At 36.7% G+C, this 7,469-nt stretch overlaps 1 protein-coding gene across 2 annotated transcripts in view; it reads left to right on the forward strand.

The window, feature by feature from the left end:
* The window catches only part of Lrba (LPS responsive beige-like anchor protein), a 488,275-nt gene that overhangs the window by 205,610 nt on the left and 275,196 nt on the right, over window positions 1-7,469 (forward strand). The window lies entirely within an intron of this gene.

Here is a 7,469-nt window from a genome sequence, read left to right on the forward strand (position 1 = left end):
TTATGTAAGTTTGTGTACTATTTATGTGCCTGGTGCCCTCAGAGTCCAGAAGAGGGAGTCTTACAGATAGTCTTGAGCTGCCTTGTGGGTGCTGGGAACTGAAGCCAACTCCTCTGGAAGAGCAGCCAGTGCTCTGAAGTGCTGAGCCCTCCCTCCAGCCCCTCACTAGTAATCGTTGATAGGAATTTTCATTTGTGTCAAACCTTCAAAGTACACACAGTGTCCTTAAAATACATTAATAATATTCTGTGTATTATATCTATATTCTGTATATAATGCTAATTCAGGTTTCATTTTCAACTAATTCAGGTCAAAAATCCCTTCATGCTTTACAAGATCCAAAATTTAATATTTGCTTTTTGTTACTATGAGTAAAATATTTTTGCTATAAATCAATTTCAAATAAGTAAATAATGAAATAAACTTATAACAATTAAATACCAAAATTTTTTATTAGCCAATGAAAATTATACTAATTTTTCTTGATGCTCTATCTCCCAAACTATGCCTTTAATCCTAGCAGGCAGGAGGCAGAGGCAGGTGGATCTCTGAGTTCAGGACAGCCAGAGCTACACAGAAAAACCTTTCTGTCTCAAAAACAAAAACAAAAACAAAACCAAAAAACGCAACCCAGCAAACCAAGCAATAAATAAATAAATAATCATGATTTTTGAATTTGGAATTTGACAGTTTGCTTTGACTTGGTGTGTAGACCATATGACCTTACTTGTATTTAAATAACTTCGCCTGCTTTTTAAGAAAGTTTTGTATTTGTGTGTGTAGTGTTTGTTCATATGTATGTATGGTGCATGTATATGTGTGTGTGATGGTGCGTGTGCATGCATGTGGAGACCGGAAGTTGACATCTGCTATCTCTCTCTGTTGCCTTCTACTTCATTATTCTATGGTAAAGTCTCCACTTCACTTGGAACTAATACATTTATCTAGGCTAGAAGCTCAGGGGTGGCCTGTGTCCTCTCCCTCAGTGCTGGGGTGCATGATAGTGTTCCCCAGCTTTTGATTGTCATACTTGTTCAGGCACTTTACTGAGAGGGCCTTCTTCCCAGTCAGAGTTCTTTTGTTCATTATACAGTGTAAACCCTAGTATTTCCTAAATAGTTAATTTGAGAGATAGTTCGGAAGTTGGGCACAAAAACCTATCTTAAAATTTCCATTAGGCTGGATAGTAACTGAGCTAAAATTTTAAAATCAAAGCTTTAATAAATTTCAAAGATTTTTTTAATCAAATTCAAAATACTTTTTATCATGATGGCAATAAACTATATTAAGGAGGGTGAGATGGTTTTAGAATATATAAAAAAATTATAGATAAAATGAAAGACTCAAATTTTGGTTCCTGTTTGTGAATAATTGTTTTTTAATAATTTATTTTTGTTTGCATTGGTATTTTGTCTGAATTCATGTCTGTGTAAGGGTGTCAAATCTTGGAACTACAGACATTTGTGAGCTGCCATGTGGGTGTTGGGAATTGAACCTGGGTCTTCTGGAAGAGCAGTCGGTGTCCTCTTAACCACTGAGCCATCTTTCTAGCCCTGTGAATAATTCTTTTTCTATAAAGTTGACTTTTGAGTAATTTGAGTAAGAACTGTTGTGATTCATGTTGTAACTTGGTAGTCTTCGGAATTTTTTAAATCCCTTTATAATGGTTACTATAATATTTTTTTCTCAAAAATATTCCAAAGAGTTGAGTGCAGATTAAATAATTCAAGGAACTGTGAAAAGTCTAGTCTGTTTTAACCATCCCTGTGTAGGTAGTGATTGGTCCAGAATCTCCGAGCAGTACAGCTCACCCTTCAGTCTGTGCTGGGCTGCCTTGTTCTACGGCTGCTGCAGACCTTCAAGGCAGCTGCTACTGGAATGTTTCATGTTTTGTTTCTTTTACATTTTATAGCAATTTTTCTTTTCATATTTATTTAATACCAGCTGTGCACAGTATGGCCTCATAGAAGTCAATGTGAAGAAGACAGATAGGCCTTTTACCTTCAGAGAATTTTCTAGTAGAGAAAAGAGAAATAATAAGCAGATAATTACAAAGGCCTTAAAAGTCCCAAGTACAATTTCTATCTTGGAATAAAAATCACAAAAATAAGGAAATATTTTGGTTATATTTTTCTTTTTGAAAAATTTTTTTGGTCTTTTTCTAGGGAAAGGTAAGTGATTTTATGGAAAACGCACTGCTCTGTATGATGCCTATATTTTTCTTCCTGGACCCTACACTTATGATGAATGACTTATAAAATAACAAGATCTTGATTCCACCTCCATTTATTTATCCCAGTTGGATCAGGAGTAAGGAGGTGATACACTACTTAGCACTGAAATTTAACGGAACTGCTAACAAAGACTGCAAATGTAGAGGGTGTTGCTGTAAGGCAAGTTCTTGAATAACTGAGGCCTTTTGCACCTCAAGGTTTGTTTTTCTACAAATTAATCAGCAATTATAAAAATACCCAGGTCTTCATATATAACTGCGCATGTTGTTTACATTGGTGATGGTAATGTGTGAATAACAGCTGATGTTTACTGAGTGACTGAGTTTTAGATAGGCACTGTGAGAAGTCCTTTGCAAATAGTATCTGTGAAAAGAGACTGATGCCAGAGATAATACCCTCTGACTCTCTCTTGCAAATGTCAAGCACTGTCATTTGACCAAGGTCAGAAGTCTGAAGATTTAAGTAGTTGGTTTGAAGCCTGGCTCCTTACCCACCGTGCAGCGGAGTCCATGTGCGCTCCATGTGCATTTTCGGAGCTGGTGACTTGAGCTGGATGCTTCTCAAACACCACTTCTTTGCCAATAAGTTTGACATAAATGTTGACCTCTTTGCCGTCCAATGTTTGGATGAGCATCTGAGGCATAAAGCCCTGGAGACCTTAGAACACTAACTGCTGTCAGGAGTCCTGGGGAGAATAAGATGCACAGTGTTACCCTCATCTGTTTCCTCTGTCTCATTTGGGGTCCTCTTTTGGGTGATGACTTTTAAGTCCGTGTCAGAGAAGCTGCATGAATTGTGTACTATAGTTACAAGAGAGGATGACATAGTCCGTGTTCTAGAGTCAGTATGAGGAGAGAGTGAGGGTGGCTGGAGGCTGGGGAAGATTCTATGGACAGAGGGGACTCAGATGATTGGGAAAGAGGCCAATGTCCAATCAGCCTCCCCAACTAATCAGTGAAACCAGGTACTTGATCCAAAGGAGATTTGATTTGTGCCAAAATTCTTTTGAGAATTTTAAACATGATCATTTTCTTGACATGAGTAAGTTTGTAGCAGCAACCAATCACGAAGACATGGTTTACCTTGTACAGTTTTTGGAATGGACATTCGGTTTTACTCTTAAGTTCTCCTTGTAAATAATCTCCTTCCTGCTGTAACTCTGTGGGGTGGTGCCTCTGTGTTGTCTCAGAGGGTTTAAAATATGTCTTTGCTTTTGCTTATAACCATATATACATGTTTCCAAAAACAGGGGGAATGGGTGATTTCTAGCTCACTGATTTCTGTGATTTCTTTTAAGTTATTAGAGGATCCTAGGAGCCAGCTGTGTGTGGGGCCTGAGCCTGTGAAGCAGGGGGATTGTTTAAGCTCAAGTGATTATATAGGTTTTTGTGGTTCTGACTCTCATCTCAAATGAAGTTTGTTTTCTCCTCATCTTAATATTATTTAGCTAAATCCTAACTGTTCAGCCAGAATTCTGATTAATTGCCTTGTCATTTATATTAGATTTTAAACAGGAATCAACACCATGTACTTTTATTTCTAAAATGTAGTCCACTTTAATAATCCATGAGAAAATCATATCAGACAACTTTAAGGCATTCAGCAGAGAAAGTATGTTTTCTGCCTCAAAGCTAGAATACGTTTTTCCTTTAATGGCAGCTCTTGTCATCAGGAAAGGCGGGAATTGGTAGATAAGCTGGGTTTTGTGTTGGACCAATAGAAACACATTTTCTGCAAAACTGCAGCAGGGCGGGTGTTGTATGCCCTTGATGCTGGTTCTGGTTTCTTTAGTTAGTTTGTACCCAGGCTTGGTCGAATACCTCATTATGGGGAAAGGCTTTTAACCTATGAGACAGGGCATCTTTTCGATCTAAAATCAGGGATACCTGGGGACATAAAATTTATGTAAATAGCTGTGCCTTAAGCAGTTTTTCTGTTTCTGTTTTGAAAACTCAAGGTTAAAGCAGTGGTCCAGTGACCCCACACCAACCCTGACCTGAAGTCGCCAGCTGTTGGTACATACAGCCCCATTTGCTCTCAAACTTTGCAAAATTTGCAAAAAATTACATTTTTTAAAAAAAATTACAAGCATTTTTTTGAGAATCAAGTATTTTGAGTTATTCATGTAAACACTCTGTATCGTAGTGCAGCTGCATTTAGTTCAGAGTTAAATGGCAAGTTTGAGGGCCTCTTTTTTTCTCACTGTAGGAGTAAGACTAGGATTCTAGGGTTCCAGAGCCCCACATTAGTGCTGTGAAGTCTCCACACTTCATGATACCTCCCCATCCCAGCACTGCGCCTGCTGAGCTCTGTCTGATGTTGCAGTGTCCTGATGGCCCCTGCAGGGCTCCTGCAGGGTCTGGTTATTGGCACTCAATGAATTTTGTTTTTAAATTTTCCAAAATTAAAGCAAAAGAAATTCATACAGTGGGGATAAATAATTGGAAGAACTAAAAAGGAAACTTGGAAATGACACTGTAAGGACATTCCAGGAGAGCCAGTGCCAGTTCACCTTATTTAAGTCATTTCATATGTTAGTGAACACTAATTTAATGCAATCATTAAGGTCTTTTATAGAAAATAATCACATTCACAAATAAAATAGAATTCTAGTTAAGTCAGTCAAGATTTATGTGTCATTTGTTAAAAGTAAGTTAATTTAAAAAGATTATTTTATAGGCAACTGCCTAGGTTCTTTGAAGCCTGAGGTTAAAAAAACAAACAAACAAAACTTCTTTGCCTTGAACACCGTGAACATTATTATATCTAAACATGTGCTTGTTCACTCATCTGGTAGGGTTCATTGAGGTAAATTTATTTTCTCTTCACGTAATTTGGGTTCAAAGAGGCTGTTTTAGTAGTTCATATGTAGAATGATGGAACTGGATATTTTTGCTGTTTAAAAACCATCATTATGAAGTGTAAAATGCAAGACTATTTATAGTTTTACTTTTTTCAATGAATCAATCATATCACCATTTAAACCAGTCATTCAGAAACCAAAAAAAAAAAAAAATCATTTCTACACCCACTGTGAGGTTTCAGATATTCCTATCTCATTGCAGAACTACCATGCTATTTTAAAACAGGCGTAGAGTATTAGGTACTCAAGAGTTATTTGTGTTTTCTTTAAACGTTTACGAAAGAAGCCCTAAGGTCCTGGTGTTTGATGTCTTCATTAAAACTCACAGGAACAGATTCCTAGCATATATTTTAATTTTTCTTCTGGTGCCCAGATTTGTGCTTTAAGGTTCTTTAGGCTTACCTTCATGATGCATTAGTTGCTATGTAGAACCTGACATAGTTTCTCCTTTGAACAACACACTTGTTTTAGAGATTAAGAATTCTAAAATGGGTCATCAGGGCTGTGTTCCTTCTGAAGGACTATCTTAATGTGTCTAAACCATTAAAACAGATTTTTGTAGGTTGGGTGACTTAAATAACAATTCATTTCTTCAGTTCTGCAGGCTTTAAAGTTGAGTACCAACATGTTTGTATTTCTTAGATGGAAAGAGTTCACTGGTGTCTTTTATAAGGGTAGTCATCCTATTCAGAACAACTTTACCCTTATGAACAAACATTCTGGTAATTGTAGTGTTGTGTAGAGATTCTGCTAGAAGAGAAGATGTAAGGGCAGCCTGTATTCTTTAGTTACGGCCTCTTCCTTCTCTTCAAAACCAGTGTCATAGTGTTATCAGAACCCTTCATCATTGCCTCTAGTGTCCATCTCCTTTTCCTCTGCTTCCTAATCACGCCACTGGTCTCCTCTGCATCCTCCCTTCTTCCCTTTTATAAGCTCAGCCATGACAGTCCAGGAGAATGCCTTAGTTTATGATCCTTTATTAATCACACACACACTGAATACCTTCTTGCATTTTCCTGCTGGAGATTATTCCTTCAATATTAAAATACTAGTTTATTATAGCTTTGTGATATGACTTTTGATAAAGGCTTTTAAGTCAAACATACCTAGGCTTGAATCTTGACTTGGCGTGTGTTACTGACAGAGTACTTAGTTCTTATTATTGTTAAGTCCTATTTACTCTATTCAGCCCCCCTGGCTTCTGATTCACTTCCTTTCACCAGTAAAACAGAGGTTAAATGTCAAATGTCAAATGTCAAGGACTACATTGCTTATTTAGTGCTGGGCACAGAGAAAGGCGTTAAATTACATTAATACAACATGTAGAATAAAGCCAGACACAGTGGTATAGACCTGTTATTCTAGTACTTGGGAGATGGATGCAAAAGGATTGTGAATGATCGAGTGTAGACTGAGCTGCACAACAAGATCCAGGAGTTGCATAATGAAACCTTATCCCCAAACCAAAAGCAACCTCCATCCTTCAAATAGAATGAATATATTATAATGAAATTTGATATTTTATGGAGATATGCTCTATATGAAATGAAATTTATGTATTAAAGAGTACTGTTTGATAACTTTATACACATCCAAACCATGAAACCATCATCACAATCTAAAGGTTTCTTCCTGCCCTTTTGTGATTTCTCCCATCTGCCTAACCCCCAGGAAACTATTGATCTCTTGTCATTGTAGATTAACTTACATTTTCTAGAATTTCCTATAAATGGATTTACCCAGTTTGTACTCTGGTTTTCTTTTTCTTGGCTTCTTTCACAGCACAATTATGTTGAAGTCCATCTATGTTGTTCCACAGATTGACAGTTCATTTTTTTTTTATTCTTAAATAGTATTCTAGCATGGGAGTATGTTAGAATTTGTATTTTCCCTTTAATTAATGATGACTCAGTATTTCCAGTGTTTTGATTTTATAAATACAGGTGACTGAAATTTTATGTTGCTGTCTTTGTGTAAATATAATCCTTGTTTCTAGTAAGGTCACAGTTATAGAATAGCTGGATCATATAACAGGTTGATTAAAACATGTTTTTTGTTGTTGTTTATTTTTGAGATTGTAATTACATTTCACCTCTTCCTTTCCTTCCTCCAAACCGTCCCATATACCCTTCTCCTTTCTCCTTCAGATTCATGGCCTGTTTCTTTCCTTTATAAACTTGCATAGCACCTTTTAGTACTGTGAGAGCTAGAAAATTTCATACAAATACTTCATTTATATCATCTCCCTCCCCTCTTTACTCCTTCCAACTCCTCCCATTCCCTCTCATTCATATTTATAAATTTTAAATACAGCCGGCTGGGTTCATTGAGTGTTTCTTTTCTTTTTTTAATTGAGAAAAGGGAAAAAAAAA

The sequence above is a fragment of the Microtus ochrogaster genome, chromosome 1 (assembly GCF_000317375.1).
Source record: "Microtus ochrogaster isolate Prairie Vole_2 chromosome 1, MicOch1.0, whole genome shotgun sequence".
NCBI lineage: Eukaryota > Metazoa > Chordata > Mammalia > Rodentia > Cricetidae > Microtus > Microtus ochrogaster.